The sequence below is a fragment of the Uloborus diversus genome, chromosome 2, assembly GCF_026930045.1.
Source record: "Uloborus diversus isolate 005 chromosome 2, Udiv.v.3.1, whole genome shotgun sequence".
NCBI classification, from domain to species: domain Eukaryota; kingdom Metazoa; phylum Arthropoda; class Arachnida; order Araneae; family Uloboridae; genus Uloborus; species Uloborus diversus.
Genome location: NC_072732.1, coordinates 173,010,319 through 173,028,287, shown reverse-complemented (window position 1 = coordinate 173,028,287; position 17,969 = coordinate 173,010,319).

Genomic DNA, 17,969 nt, shown 5'->3' with positions numbered 1-17,969 from the left:
ACTGCCTTGCAAAAGAAATCATTTTCCAAAAATGTTGGGCACCATACTGGCAGTTCGGTTTCATTTTTATTTCAAACCACATTGGAGCATAAACTAACATTACGTGCTTTACAAGCATTGTAAGATTTTCTGATGGAGTTAGAGTGCCTATATGCAAATGTAACAAACGGTTTGCAGTTGTCAGCCATCGCGCATGACTGAGTTTGCCTGGGCTACTGACAGCCACGCTAGAAGGACAACTACCATCTTTTACGGCAAAACAGATTCTGTTCAAATATTGTTGTTCAGTACTTAAAATTTTTTAAATCTTCCACGTCCGAAACCAGAGGATTGCAGTCAATTTTATCAAATTTGACCACCGGATTTTTTTCACAACCTCTAAGAAGTTGTTCGATAGCTCCAGAATATGAATTGGGCCTCTTTGTGCAACCGTCCAATTCCAGAAAAAGATGCCTCAGTGGCAACTCATTAGTATGCAGCGGACATATGTTCCACTGTAAAGGTCTTTTGAGGTATGTCTCAAGTAAACGAATTACTCCACCTTTCCATCTCGTATTTACATTTGTTCCTTCGCATCCAATAACCGATAAGTTAAGCAAGCTCTTATTATACTTTTTTGCAAAGCCTATAATACCTTGCGAAATTTCTTTTGCACTTTCACCAACTGTTAGTGATAAATGACCGATGTATTTGCTACCTGGTTCTTCTATAAGTGCTACATGTGCTTCAGATGCTAATTTTTGATGGCTAGATGTCATTTGAAGGGTGTCATCTTTGCGGCCGTCAAAATACAAATTCTTTATAGCTTCTTCTGTAACTGCTCTTAAGTCCCTTTCTCTTAGCTCGCTCCTTTTTTTATCCTTACTTTGTTTTTATCGACTACATATTTTTGTTGTTTAGGGTTGTTAAGGCTTGTTGTCAAAGTCTGTCTCTATTTGTCATATATATAAATAATAGTGTTAAAATAATCTTAGGAATAATAGAAGCAGTTGAGCGCCGTTTATTATCCATGAGAAACAATTGGAACCGAAGATTAAAAAATTAACATCTTATATAACTATTTTTTGTTTGAGTGTGTGCATTTTTTAAAATTGGCGTACAAATGTCGGATAAAATTGATTGAATTTTCAGTTTTTTCTAAGTAACGTATTAAGTAACATTTCAGTATTTACTTAATACGAAACTTTTTTTTTTTTATAATTTTTCCCATGTTTTAGTCTTAAAGGAGCTTAGCTAAATATTCTACGAAATGTATAAAAGTCTTTGAGGATTTCAACTAATTCACTGACAGATACTTCTAATGTTTGCTGAAACTAGCTTCAAACTTTTATTTTTGCCCCCCCCCCCCTTTTTTTTTTGAAAAAAGTGCATTTTTGCCCTTTTTTCAGTCTTTCAAGGTCAAATAGCGCCGGCTAAATATTAAACAAATTTAGCGAAATTTTTTATGGGTAATAACGGGCTCATATAGCAACTTTTCCGCACTATCCAAAAACAGATTTCCAAAAAAAGTTTTTTCGGCCCACCCTAATACACATACCCCCTCCCACACACACACATTCATACACACAACTACCCACACACTTATGCCAGCACACAGACACAAACACACATGCCTACACACACATACACATAACCCGTACACACAAACACACAAGCACATACACACACTCATGATTGCGAAAAACATGATTTGAATTCAAGATGTCAAAATTCAAATTAGTTTTTTTATTTATTTATTTATTTTTTTTGCCGTAGTCGGTTTTCAGTTTTTTATTCTTTTATTTTATTTAAATATTTTCCGTTTTAATCTAAGATGGACAAAAAATAATAACGTGAGTAATTTACGGTAAGCATTTTAGTTTGATATACAAGAATATCATTAACTTAAAACTTAAAAGGTAAACTTAATTTATTGCTATTACATGAAGCTGATAGAAAATTTAAACAATAAAAGATTGATTTAACTTAATAAGACTATAATAGTAATCAACACCAAACTTGTTTCTTACCCTTTGTTCCCTTAGTCGGGTTATTAATAAATTTATTTAAAACCCACTCTAAAAAAATCATTTAAATTCGAGTTTTGCAAGGTAAAATCAACTCCTCCTATTGTTGAAGTCGATTGATAGCGTACGTTACTTGAGCCATAATAACGAATCAATTGACACTTATTCATGAAAGTCGGATAAATAGTTTAGGTGCTGCAATAGAACATACGCAAATACAAAGACTGCTATTTTTTTTTAAAAGCAAATTATTAATGGATTTTTTTTGCTCTATATTTGTCTTTTCCCCTGAGACAAATAAAGTTATGCTCTTTTCTTTCTTCCTTTCTTTTCTTTTTCTTTCTTTTTTTTTTTTTTTTTTTTTGTGTGTGTTTTTTCAATGTGTATTTGCCTGCCTTTTTGGATTTCCCTTAAGAAGGGGAATAGCATTGAGAGAATGATGCAGGGATCCCAATTTAGGGGTCCCGGGGGTTCCATCATCATCATCATAGTTGGCTCGACAGCCCAGGGTGGGCCAAGGCCTTCCTTTGGAGAATCTTCCAAGACGTCCTACTTTTTGCCTCGGTTTTCCAATTTTTAACTTTGAGAATATCAAAGTCAGATTCAACAGAATCCAACCATCTCATTTTTGGTCGTCCCCTTCCTCGAATTGTCACAGGTTTTGCAGCAAAAACTTTTTTAACTGGGTTTTCTTCGTTCATTCGAGAGACATGGGCCGCCCAGTTCATTCTCCTAATTTTTATGCTTTTTATTATGTCAGGTTCTCTAAACAATCTGTAAATTTCAAAAATTGAATCGTCCCCGGGGGTTCCACCAGAGGGAATTTTGGAAAAAAAAAATCTAGTAAAATTATGCAGTTTGAAGCCATAAAAAGGAAGATTGGAATCGAAAATATTCGGGGAAAAATAGGCAAACAAAACTTTTTTAAAATTATGTACTCTTGCAAGTTGAGATAGTACACAGTAACATTTTTTTAGGGGTCGACACATCAATGAGGCAGTCGACAGAGAGATAGAGCGAGGGAGAAGAAAGTATAATGCATTGTTACTTGCTCTCATGGACTTTCGATACAGTTAATTTTTAATCACCTCTGCAACCCATCTACAAAGTGCTTTAAAAGAAATAGGGTACACAATTAGAAAATAGGTAGCAAGAGAGTAACATAGTGCCCATTTGAACAATTCATAATTTATACGCTTAGTAAGAAATAAAATTGAAGCATACTTCTTTTTATGAATATACTTTAATCCAATGTTAAAGCAACCCCCCCCCCTCGCGCGCGCACACACACACACACACACACAAGGGAATAGAGTTTGATGGAATAATGAACGATGCTAAGAGTAAGAGTATAATTTCCATGAAACCTATTGTTCAGTGGCAAATCATGTAATTAATTGAGAAGTTCAAGAAATAAACTGCTAAAACTGGAGGTTATGTCCTAGCTGGGTCCAAAAATGTGAAAGTTCTGTCTTTGGACCTATTGTCCGTCGGACATTGTGTCCGTTGGACGTTATGTCCGTCGGACGTTATATCCCTGGGATGTTTTGGAACTGGTCGTTATGTCCATGGACGTTTTGGATCTGGACCTTATGTGATGTCCGGCATTCCATTGAAGCACACACTGAATTTAACATATTTTGGCACTCCTCCTTATCAACTCCAATTTGTTAGAAATTTTAAAATTCAAGGCTTGTAGCCACATTTTTGTGAAATTTCAAGCATTTGAAAATGAAATTGATTTTTTTTTCAAGTATTTTCATTTTTTTAGGAACGACAACTCACACAACTTTTCGTGATAAGCAATAGGTAAGCATAACTAAATATTAAGCGTGATAAGCATAACTAAAATGTAAATCCGGGCCCTGGAAATGATAGTATAAATAACAAATGTCTCAAAAACATTTTTACAAATTAAAAGCGGTAATGGATAATTAAAGTAAAAGTTTTTGAAATAAGTAAATTTTCTTACGAACCAAACTTACCCTTAAAAATCCTTTGTTTGAATCATCAAAATGAGTTTCAATTTCATTATAACTTTAAAAGGATTTTTAATTACAGCTAAAACGTGTTACAAATGACTCCATCATTCTTCAGTCCTGTTGCCTCGAAACTGGAGAAAAATAAATAGATTGCCAGTGCCTACAAGTTTCAACGCGCGAATCCCTTTTATTCAAAAAGCCATAAAAAAGGAAGTGGTAGGTGTGGTATAATCCTCTGTTACCCTAAAGCAAAAATTACTGAAAAGAATTCCAGGAAGCAACCCCGACCCTTAAGCCTTCGGCTTTTCTTTCGAAAAAATACCTCTCTCTTTGCATCTTTGAATGAAAAACAGCTGTTTTCGTTCCGCAAACTGCTTTTATTGCCGTCCCGTCCCACCAAGTAGTGTCCCTGCAGGGTCCTGTACCCTGTACACAGGTAGACGTGAAATGCTTATCGGCTATCATCAATGAAAGAGCTAATGAGATGGGGTGCTAATCGATTGCTTAATCTGGCGCCGAGCAGGGCTATGGCTCTGGGCGCCGAGTGCGTGGTGGGCCGGTCCTCAAGGGTAGAAAAAGAAGGCTTTCGTCATGTACGAGTCGGCGGTTTTTTTTTTTTTTTTTTTAAAGAAGGCAAGGGTCTTCCTAAGATTTTTACAAAGATTTGAAATCCGTTTACAAAAATGAGTGTACCAATTTTAGATTTTCCAGTGTCGCCCAGTGGTTTGATTTCGCATCTTCTAGGCGACAGATTTTTTTCACTAGGCGACAGTAGTGTCGCGCAGTTCCTATGTTAAAAGATGCTCTGTGAAATCAAGGTCTAGGCAAGATGATCTTGCTTTTGTAATATTGCATACGTATTGATATGACAGGAAAATGTCAGGATACATTGACATGACAGTATGAAATCAGTACGTTTGCAAGGTGTTTTATCCATTTATTTATCTGTATTATTTTCACTTTAAACTCGAGAATTAAATTTCATTCTTTAATTATTTCTGTTATTCTTCAAGATAGTTTTCTAGCCTGAGAATATTTTCTTAAAGCTGACATCTGATCGGAAATTCATATAAAGGTATTAATAGTACTCGCAATTTAATTAAAAAAAATGAAAGTTTCTTCGTTTTGTGTAATACTTGGCTTATTTTTTAAATTCATGCTTTTAATTGTATTATAAAGACATAAAATGCCTAGTTATAAATGATTGCGGAAGTTTTTATAGCATATTTAAGAGTAAAGATAGCAAAATAATAAATAAATACAATAAAGTACATTTTCAAATGGATGTCAGCATTAAAAATATCCCATGGACAAAACATATGAATTTATCTTAAAGAATAACATAAATAACCATTGAATAAAATTAATCTTACGTGAGATTGAAGTGAAAATACGAAATTCTGGGCTTCATGTCCTTTGTTTCAAAGTCTAGGGACGAAAAAAGTTATTTTCGGCCATTTCTAACATTGATCGCACATCGTCTGCGATATGACTTGTTTAGTACTATATTAATAAACAAATGCAGTTATCAGTCATTCATAAGTTTTTCCTAAAACAATACTATTCCACACTAATAACTAAGCAACCAACTTAACGAAGCCTAAAAGAATGCAACGCCACGTGCAACTCTTCAACCGACTGAATCGAAGGTCGAAGCAGGAAGATGTGCCAGCAATGCGGGGGACGCTGGGTAGAAAGAACTGTGCGCATGCGCAAGTATCAACGAAGGTCCACCTGTTCTATTGTGTACTAATTACCTTGACGGCGACAGCATGAAATCGATATCATCTTGATGGCGTCAACATGTATGCAATGTTGTTATTGTAAGGTAATATCAATATTGATATTTTAAGATGAATGCAATGTTGCATACGTGTTGTTATTGTAATATTGCTCTTTAATCTTTATACAAGCTTTATGCAGTATGAAACACGTCAATATTGACGCCGTCAGCATAATATCAAGATCTGTCAAGGTTGATGCAAGAAATTTTGCTAGTAGGGCTTCTCTCTATAACTCAGTAGCAAAGTAAATGTTTTAGTCCGGGGAGGGGGGATGGGCTGAGGTCGAAACTTTTTTTATTTCATCTTGATATCGCTTCCAGCGAAGCAAAAGAAAAGCAAAAACTTCGGTTTCACTATAGTTTGCGGGCGGGGAGTGCGGCTGCAGCCTTACACACACACACACACACACACATAGCTCCTTCCCTGTATTTGCCATTAATGTAACTAATCATAACTAACAGGAAAAAAATGAACAAATTTGGTAAACAGCATTGCATAGTCCTTTAGTGTTATTCATGATTCAGGAGCTCTGCGGAATATTACAACAGTTTCATATTTCGTTAATTATTGTGAAGTAATTAAAAATTTCGTGGCGCCGGCGCTGTGCTCCCATGAAGACTTGATTTCCCCCCCCCCCCTAAACAGTTTGGGAATCGAAATTACAGGTCTAATACTTGTGTTATAGAAGATAGTATATATACAGCGCCGATCCGAGTTTGGCATGCGACTGTGTAGGGCGCCGAGCACGAGGGGGGGGGGGGGGGTTGCCAAAGAAGGGCGAAATGAAATTTTTTAAATGTTCTTGAAACAATTTTTTTTCGAAGCTTGTTCGCATTGCACTTCCCTTCCCCCCAAAAAAATCTGGAAATATTAAAATATGCTTCATATTCTGAATTCAGGAACCGTACCCCTACTAGCAAAATTTCTTGCATCAACCTTGACAGATCTTGATATTATACTGATGGCGTCAATATTGACGTGTTTCACACTGCATAAAGCTTGCATAAAGATTAAAAAGCAATATTGCAATAACAACACGTATGCAACATTGCATTCATCTTAAATTACTGATACCGTATTGATACCGTACAATAACAACATTGCATACATGTTGACGCCATCAAGATGTATTGATTTCATGCTGTCGCCGTCAAGGTAATTAGTACACAATAGAACAGGTGGACATTAGTTGATACTTGTGCATGCGCACAATTCTTTCTACCCAGCGTCCCTCGCATTGCTGGCACATCTTCCTCCTTCGACCTTCGATTCAGTCGGTGCAGAGGAGCTGCACGTGGTGTTGCATTTTTAGGCTTCGTTAAGTTCATTGCTTAGTTATTAATCTGGAATAGTATTGTTTTAGGAATAACTTATGAATGACTGATAAATGCATTTGTTTATTAATATAGTACTAGACAAGTCATATCGCAGACGATGTGCGATCAATGTTAGAAATGGCTGAAAATAACTTTTTTCGTCCCTAGACTTTGAAACAAAGGACATGAAGCCCCGAATTTCGTATTATTACTTCAATCTCAAGTGTAAGATTAATTTTATTCAATGGTTATTTACGTTATTCTTTACGATAAATTCATATGTTTTGTCCATGTGATATTTTCAATGCTGATGACATCCATTTGGAAATGTACTTTATTGTATTTATTTATTATTTTGCTACCTTTACTCTTAAATGTGCTATAAAAACTTCCGCAATTATTCCTAACTAGGCTTTTTTTTGTCTTTATAATACAATTATAGAAGCATGAATTTAAAAAATAAGTCAAGTATTACGCAAAACGAAGAAACTTTCATTTTTTAAATTGAATTGCTAGTACTATTAATACCTTTATATGAATTTCCGATCAGATGTCAGCTTTAAGAAAATATTCTTAGGCTAGAAAACTATCTTGAAGAATAACAGAAATAATTAAAGAATGAAATTTAATTCTCGAGTTTAAAGTGAAAATAATACAAATAAATTAATAGATGAAACACCTTGCAAACGTGCTGATTTCATACTGTCATGTCAATGTATCCTGACATTTTCCTGTCATATCAATACGTATGCAATATTACAAAAGCAAGATCATCTTTCCTAGACCTTGATTTCATGCTGTCATGACAACAGCTTGGTATTATCCTGTCATATCAATACGTATACAATATTACAACAGCAGCCTACCTTGATATTTTCCTGATATTATGCTGCATACACCATGTCGGTCAATATTGTGGCAGCCTGCTGACAGCATAAATGGAGTAACATAACAATACTGAGGCAGCATTAATGCAAGATGATTTTTCTTGCATGTCAACCTTTATGCAATATTGAGGCAAGATATTTTGCTTACTGGGACGTGATTAAAATGTGCTTTGTTTGAGGATTGTATTGAGTGGCTTAAGTTGGTGGTGCTACCAGAATTTTCTTCTGGGCAGGATTTTTTTTATCATACAGTCATCCGTTAAGCATTGGTAGTAATAAGAGGGTTGTCGATCGCCTCGGCCCTACTAGCAAAATTTCTTGCATCAATCTTGACAGATCTTGATATTATACTGACGGCGTCAATATTGACTTGTTTCATACTGCATAAAGCTTGCATAAAGATTAAAAAGCAATATTACAACAACAACACGTATGCAACATTGCATTCATCTTAAAATATCAATATTGATATTACCTTATAACAGCGGTTCCCAACCTTTTTAGGTCTGCGGCCCACTAACTTTGTGAGAAAAATTTTGAGGCCCACTAAGTATTAAATATGCAAGTAAAATTTGGTGAAAAATAGACACCTAAAACACGCATGATGTATATAGGTGTTATTGTACGACGGAAGTAAGTGTATGCTACTGCTGTAATTTGGGTATGTTTTACGTCAAAATATCTCTCTATAAGAAATCTGAACCGAATCACAATCTTGTCAACACTTCACCTCTTGACAGTCACCGAACTTTGCATAGAGTGCTTTGCGTTAGCTTCCTGTTTCATCGGATAAAACAACAGTGTTGTAGAGTTTTTGAATATTTACTCAACAGTTAACAATTTTTACAACATCTTCAAGTTGAACCCGTCATTGCGATTTTAACAAAAATAGTTCATAAGAAACCTTTGTGCATTCAGTTTGCTCTGGTTTGAAGATTCTTCCAAATTATTTCCATTTTGGGAAAAAAATTCTTTTCTTGATTTGAAACAAATACTATGTTCCTACAGACTCCGGATTTCATTGGATACCGTTTCGTGACAAAAATCACATGCACATTCAATGAATCTCATCCTAAACCTCAGAATCAGAAAAAGTTAACTCTCATTTAAACAACCAGGGTTTTGTTTACAAAATTGTTTTTACTTTCCTTGCTATTTTTCAACAAGACATCGAAGCTGACATAGACTGAACATCGAGCTAACTTGTTGTAGCTTACTCAACAAGTTAGCTTCAACTAGTTAGCTTCAACAAGTTAATTTGTCATACTAACTGACTCACAACGTTTGGATCATAGTTTAATGTCTTTTTATCAATTCGTAGCTTCGCATTTTGCCTTTTGACTCTAGTCTTACATCTTAACTACGTCCTATACAGAAATTTTGAGTGATATGCCCCATTCTAGTAGTGAACTGTCCCGAAAAACTGATACCAGGCTCAAAGTTTTATATTACTGTCTACCAGCGTCCACGGCCCTATTCCACGTTGCCCGCGGCCCATGGGTTGGGAACCGCTGCCTTATAATAACAACATTGCATACATGTTGACGCCGTCAAGATGTATTGATTTGATGCTGCCGCCGTCAAGGTAATTAGTACACAATAGAACAGGTAGACCTTCCTTGATACTTGCGCATGCGCACAGTTCTTTCTACCCAGCGTCCCTCGCATTGCTGGCTACGATTCAGTCGGTTATTCAGAAGAGCTGCACGTGGCGTTGGCGTTGCGTTCTTTAGGCTTCGTTAAGTTGGTTGCTTAGTTATTAGTGTGGAATAGTATTGTTTTAGGAATAACTTATGAATGACTGATATTTGCATTTGTTTATTAATATAGTACTAAACAAGTCATATCGCAAACGATGTGCAATCAATGTTAGAAATCGCTGAAAATAACTTTTTTCGTCCTTAGACTTTGAAACAAAGGATATGAAGCCCAGAATTTCGTATTATCACTTCAATCTCACGAGTAAGATTAATTTTATTCAATGGTTATTTATGTTATTCTTTAAGATAAATTCATATGTTTTGTCCATGGGATATTTTCAATGCTGACATCCATTTGAAAATGTACTTTATTGTATTTATTTATTTATTATTTTGCTACCTTTACTCTTAAATGTGCTATAAAACCTTCCGCAATTATTCCTAACTAGGCATTTTATGTCTTTATAGTACAATTAGAAGCATGAATTTAAAAAATAAGTCAAGTATTACGCAAAACGAAGAAACTTTCATTTTTTAAATTAAATTGCGAGTACTATTAATAACTTTATATGAATTTCCGATCAGATGTCAGCTTTAAGGAAATATTCTTAGGCTAGAAAACTGTCTTGAAGAATAACAGAAATAATTAAAGAATAAAATTTAATTCTCGAGTTTAAAGTAAAAATAATACAAATAAATAAATAGATAAAACACCTTGCAAACGTGCTGATTTCATACTGTCATGTCAATGTATCCTGACATTTTCCTGTCATATCAATACGTATGCAATATTACAAAAGCAAGATCATCTTGCCTAGACTTGATTTCATGCTGTCATGACAACATCTTGATATTATCCTGTCATATCAATACGTATGCAAGATTACAAAAGCAAGATAATCTTGCTTGGACCTTGATTTTATGCTGTCATGACAACATCTTGATATTATCCTGTCATATCAATACTTATGCAATATTACAAAAGCAGCCTACCTTGATATTTTCCTGATATTATGCTGCATACACCTTGTCAGTCAATATTGTGGCAGCCTGCTGACAGCATAAAGGGAGTAACATAACAACATTGAGGCAGCATTAATGCAAGATGATTTTTCTTGCATGTCAACCTTTATGCAATACTGAGGCAAGATATTTTGCTTACTGGGCGGGCCCCAAGATATGAAGGGCTTGCTGAATTGTATTTCATTTTTTTCTTTAAATATTATTCTTTTTTTTAACCAACACAATTGATTTAATTTCTTACTATTATGACAGACATAAATTTCAAACTACATATTCAACTTTGTAAAAATTAATATAAAATATTAGGTAATTTTACATTATACGCTCCTTATTCTGTTAGAGTCTGGGAGGGTTGGGGCGCCAGAAAATATTCGCCCTGGGCGCCGTCATCTCTTAAGACGGTCCATCACCATGCATTATTACCATTGTCTAAAAATGTCCAAGAATGCCTGAGCACAAATCCACTATCGCATCTTTAAAGTTTCTCATTAGGGTCGCAAACGCTTGCATTTCAAACAAATAAAAATTATCAGGCTGGTAATTTAAAATTTCCTCATTGAAAAACCAAAGCGCTCAAATGGTTTGAGTGTAAAAAAGGAAAACTGGGGGGAGCGTTTTCAACACTGCCGTCATCAAAGATGGCCTAAAATTACGAACGTACTTAGGATTTAAATTTTAAAAAGCTTCCAGAAGAGCGCCCCCACTCAAACATTCGAGAAATGCCCCCACTCCGTCATTGAAGATCGCCTAAAATTTCGGTTTTAGGACTTGATATTCTAAAAGTTCCAGAGGTTCCCGACCCTCCCTTCCCTCTAATACACCAATGGTGGTCGTCCTTTGGATTTCTGATTTTTTTTGAGACTTCTGAAGCTTTCTGAGAGGAGCCTCCGAACTGCCTAATATCATCGTCAGAGATAATCTACAATTCTTTTCTGGAATTTCAATTTTGGAAAATTTCCGAAGGAGAGCCTTCAAACGTCGTCGCCTGCTAACACTTCCAATGATCGTCTAAAAGCTGCGGTCTAGGAGCTAATCTCGAAAATTTTCTTGGGGAACAATCCTCTCCCTCGCTCCAACATATAATTAACGATTGTCTTAAATTTTGTTTTAAGGATTTGAATTTCAAAACGTTTCAGGGTAGAGCTGCAAAGAACTCCTCTCCCTAACATCATTGAAAGTCAACTAAAATTGCGTTTTTAGAGCTTCCAATTCGGACAAAAATGCCCGTCCTCTTAACGTTACCAAAGACAACCTACAATCGTGTTTTTAAGATTTCAATGTCAAAACATTGCCGGTCCTTCTAATGTTACCAAAGATAGACTACAGTTACGTTTTTACGAAAAATACGTGTTACGTTTAAAAAATCCCGAGGGGGGACCCCCGAAACTCTCCTCCCATAACATCACCGCAGATAGTCTAACTGCGTTTTTACAGATACAATTTTGGGGGAGAGCTCAACCCCCTCTTTCTAATCCCCCGTCCGCAACGGTGGTATGTCTATACCCACCACCCGGCGGGGAAAATTGTTTGGTTTCATCGTAGGTAAACCCCTTGACTGGGGCGTAGTGTCGGCTCTGTAGCCGGGACTCGGCCTGCGAAACTAGAGAGTAGAGACTCACCTTCCTGTCCCGCGAGAAGCACTTGCATGCATTCGCATGGTTGGTGAGGAGTTTCTGTCCCTCTCTTTCTAAAAAAATCACATATAATCAACAATTGCGTTTTTGAAGTTTCAATTTCGAAATATGGTCGTGGAGCATCAACGAACATCTTCAGCCCGTAACATTACCAAAGCTAATCCAGAATGCACTTTTAAAACCTCAAATTAGAAAATTTTCCTGGGTGAACCCTCGAATATCTCCTTTCCATAATACAACCAAAATCGTCTAAAACTGTGTTTCAAGAGCCAAAGTTTCGAAAAAAATTCCCCGGGAGAGCCTCAGAACCCCCTTTTTTTTAAATTTAACGTTTCAATCTCGAAAATGGACGAGGGAGCCCCGCCCTTCCTCTTCTCCTCCTAACATGACCAAAAATCGTTTAAAATGCATTTTGAAAACTACAAAATCATAAAAGTTCCGGGGGACAAGTCCTCACACCCCACACCTATTTTTGAGTGAATATTATTCTCATGATTAGGTTCATATTGTCAATATTTAGATGTAGTAATGACCAGACTCTTAAACCAGAAGCTGAAGACATTCTCTTTCTCTTAATTTTAAATACGTTTGAAACAATTAATGGGCCATCAATTTCATAGGGGGGGGGGGGAGGCTTTTTACTATCGTTGACCCCTGAAAAAGGTAACAACAGTAACAGTCCCACATTTAATAACATCTAAAACAGCGTTTCATGTCATCAATTTAAAAAAAAAACTTTGTGGGAAAGCTTCCCCCTCCCACGTCCACGAGAATCCTGTCACAAATTTAGAGAACTTCGTCTAAAGTTTAATTTTTAGATGTTCGAACTTTTGATTTCGAAAAATTGCCGGAGAGGAGTAACCCGATCTCCATTTTTTCATTTTCAGGTTTTATCAAAGATAGCCAAAAGTCTGGAAATTCCGTATTTAAGACTTCAATATCAAAAAATTTTCGGGGACAACCCCTCAAACGCACCGTTTTCCCTTATTAAAGATCGTCTAAAACTTCGTATTTAAGACCTCAATTTTGAAAAAAAAAATCCCAGGGAAAGTCCCCAAAACCCATGTTTTCACCTGAAGTTATCAAAGATGACAGACGTAAGCATATTTAGGATTTCAATTTTGAATAATTTCAGTGAGTGTGTCCCCGACTCTATCCCTCCCCAAAATTATTAAAAAATAGTCATTCTTTTATTTTTTTTAGGACTCGAACTTCTAAATATTTTCATAGGAGAATGCCCAATCTTCATCCTTGAAGTCAACAAAGATAGTCTACAGTTACGTTAGGGCTTTAATTTAAAAAAAATCCGGAGGAAAAGATCTGAACAATTCACCTCCCCACATCATTAATTTCGTTTTTAGAACCTAGTATTCAAAAACACTCCGATGGAGAACCTCAGACCTCAGCATTGCTACAAAATTCTTAAAAACAGTCTGAGTTTTCGTTTTTAGGACTGCAATATCGGAAAACTTCCGAGGAGTTTTTCCGAACCCCAACCCTCCTAACTTCACCTACGATGGCTTACTATATTGCGCATTTGAGACTTATTTCGAAAAATTTCCATGAAGAGTCCCAAATCTCATTCCTTCTACGTTCACTAAAATTATCTAAGATTTTCCCGCAATCGCGTTTTGGACTTCAGTTTCGAAAAACTTCGGGGTGAGCATACCCCATCCCCCACAAATACCCAGAACACCCCTTTTTCTAATATCACCCAAGGAAGATAAAAAAGAAAAGAAATCTCTCATTTCGACGAACTGGAGGGAGCGCAAAAGCTTCAGTCCTCATAAAGGGCTGAGGATTATATACTCCTCTAATAGGAAGCTCGTCAAGTTTAATTTGTTAGTTGAGCTTGGCGGATCGGGGGGGGGGGGTTACGAAAATAGGAGAAGGCGCCGGTCAAGTGTTTTTTCCCGGCACACATTATCGACCCAGTACGCCACTGGTCAGAGGTCAATGCAAAAAAATATATCAAAGCTGACAAGTTTTGAATTCAAAGGTAGAAAATGTCACGATTTGTTCATTAAAACTTCTTCGATAGAAAAAGTGATTTTTCGGTTTTAATACCCTCTTGTTTTAATCATTGATAACGATCTTTCAAAATAATACAGAGCATTACTATACTATTTTGATGAAATTATATAAGATTTATAGTTAAGAGGCTTAAAATGCTAAAATATATACTTTACCATCACATTTGAGGTAAAATTAGAACATAAGATTTATATACTTTAAAGTAGATTAATCAGCTTTAAGGCTTCTAATAAAACATTTTAAAGGAACCTCACAAAAAACTGTTTAAGAAAACATATTAGAAGGGAAGGGACACTTGACTTTTTCATGACCCTCCCAAAAGAAATGAATGATACATAAAACGAATTCTTGCTTTTTTTTTTGAGCAATCACGATTGCTTATTGTTCTCACTTGACTGTTTTGATGTCCTTTGATTTTATTTTCCCACCGCCACCCTCTGCACCATCACCGTCCACCGGCTCCTCACGATGCTGCTCCTATAGCGTAAGCCGTCTCTAGGTTGCATCCATGTCCTACACATATGCGCATACATACACAACTACACACACACGCACACACACACATATACACACAAATGCATACACACATACACCTACACACACATACACACACAAATACATACAGACACCTGCACATGCACACACACAAACACATACACACACTCATACAAACAACTACCCACACATTCATGCCTGCACACAGACACAAACACATATGCCTACATACACACACTCGTGATTGCGGAAAACATAATTTGAATTCAAGATGTCTAAATTCAAATTAATTTTTTATTCATATTTTATCAGTAATTGTTTTCTTACCTTTCTCATTGGAAACTTCTTGCTTCTTAGAAATGTATTTCAATATCCTAGTACTTGGATGCTTTATTTTTAAAGCAAAAAAATAAACACTTCAATACTAGTATAAAATATGAACTCAAAAACCAGCTTTATACAAGAACTTCACTTTAAAGTTTGGTTACCATGCACATACATGTAAAAACTGAAGAGGACTAGGCTAGCGGGGGGTGAGAGTCTGGGGAAAAGTAGTGCAGAAGTGATAGAAAGAAAAGAAATGGGCCGCGTCTAACCATAAACTCCTAAAGAAAAAGGGTTTTCTCAGAAAAGGAGTGTGGACCTAGTTTCTCAAAAATTATAAAATGTCACTCATAAATTACTCTATCCCTATCCGAGGTACCTTTTTCATTGAGAGAAACGGGTCACACCCGCAATGTGTTATCAATCCTCCTCCTAGGGGAATCTTTGAAAATAGTCAATTCACATCTGAATAGCTATTAGCGGCGGTGTATAGAGGTGTAAATAATAAGTGACTCAAGGAAATTTTTCTCATGAAAAGTGTTTTTCCAAAACTGCTTGGAATTTCGGCAACTGCTGCCTCAAGGGACTTGGCAGCCGAAAGCTCTCGTGTTTCCGCAGATATGTGTTCATGGTTCTGGCTCGCTTTGATGACTCGCTCATGCTTTTTATCTCTCTCAGACCACACGGGAAGTCCCATGAGAAAAGTATACGCACTGTTTTCCGAAAAGCGTCACGGTCGCTTCCTTTATGGAAAGACTGTTTTCGTATATTCGGACTTGATTGGAAAAAATTTCAAGCGATGGGATATTTTTTCCCCCTTGCTTTGAAAAAAAAGAAGAAAAAATTGGTTGTTTCCAAAAGGAGGAAGGCTATTTCAAGGTGGTTGCTTAATACTGGGCAAGTAAGCCTTAAATTCATGAGGGGATGGGCGAGGGGGGAGGGATGCTGCGTTATGCAAATTTAGTTGTTTTTATACCTTATCTGGAGAGGTGATGCCTTTTGAAATGCAAATGTGGGTAAAGTGGAGTATATTATATACCTTGTACATTGCACTCAACCTTTTTCAAATTTAAATAGAAAAATTTTCAGTAGTTTCTGTATTATTTATTTACATTAATGAAACTGAAATAGTACAAGTGACAAACATGTACACGCAAATCATTACAAAAAAAAAAAAAAAAAAAATCACAAAACGTTTGAAAGCAAACAATTCTTCTGGGGTGATGTAAGACACCCCAACAACTAAATAGTTAAGCATTAAGTGGCCGATATTAGCAGGCGATAGAAGTTTGACTGCTGGTCACATTTCACGTCTGATTTATATTCGATGTTTTTGAAGCAACGATCGGTACGTTATCGAAAACTATCGCTTTGTACATTTCTGTACATTTTATTGTGTCATTTCTAACAGAGCTTGTCACTGGGGGGATAATTTGTGGTGTCACTCAACTTCCCTCCCCCTTCATACAGAGAAAAATATTTTAATAATTTAAGTAAACTTGAAGTTCATTCAATTTTCAATCATTAGACTCACATGTAATCGCCGCCTGTATGAAAACGCAATTTCAGACAAACTTCGAAGATTTTATGGGATGGAGATTCTGGAGCTACTTCCTGAAGACATTTTCAATGTTTAAAATTATGGTTCTGAAAAGTAAAGCAATGAATCTTTTATATTCATTGCTCTGAATCTTTTATATTCAGGCTCAGGGGTGCCCACCCCTCCTATGAGCAAGGGCACACCCCCTGAAAATTGTGAAGATCCCCCCAAAAAATGAAAAATACCCTTCAAAACACCCCTCCTAAAAATTTCAATGGCGCAGTCTGCGCCATGATCCCCCTAGGTGGGCAACCCTGTTAGAGGCTATTTGATTAAAATTTCTTTGTCAGTGTAGTTTAGTTTTTTTTTTATGATTGGAAGAAGGCGGTATAGAGACCCTTTCCTGAATATTTTCTGAAATTCCAGTGTCAAAAACGGGATTGCAAGCAGGGGAGCCTCCTGCCCCCCCCCCAAAGAAAGGAAAAAATATCCCCTAAAACAAACCCACATAAAAGTTTTAATGGCGCAGTCTGCACTATGAATCTTCCCCCCATTTAGGGGGGCACCTCTGTTATAAGTCCATATTTTGCAATCTTAGGGGCAGTAATTTTTCGAAATTAAAGCTCCAAAAGGGCAATTTAAAGCGATTTTTTATGTTGAGTTATAGTCAATTACAGCATTTATGAAGCTGCCAGGTTACGTTTAGCCCAACTATAGAGTTCATGACTCACAGATGCGTACGTTTGTGACTGCTTACCAGCAGAAATATTGCAATGCCTCCTAATTACGAAGCAAAGGCCAATAAAATGTAATAACAAAAATCTTACTGACTTTGAGATTAATACACTTTTTTTCCTTTAGAAGATTTTATTTATTGTAGATTTTATATGCATTTAGTAACTAGTATTTAGTTCACAGATGTAACTTTCTTTTTATATGTTAAGTTAGGTAGATTGTCCAATCATTAATGCATCCTTAAAGTAATACCACCAGCTGTCTACTGGCATTCTAGAGTGTGCTGTCTGGAACCAAAGTGTTGGGGACACTTGCAATAGTGTTTTAATGACACTAACATAAAATGTATATGTATTGGTAAAGAAATCAGTGGAGTAGCCAGGAATCTGATTCGGAGGGGACCCAGCAGTGACACTACTATAATTTTTCTTTTTTCTTGGGGGGGGGGGGGGGGCACAGTGGAAAATAAACTCCCATCTGATAGAGGGGTCCCCTGGAATTTTTTTAAA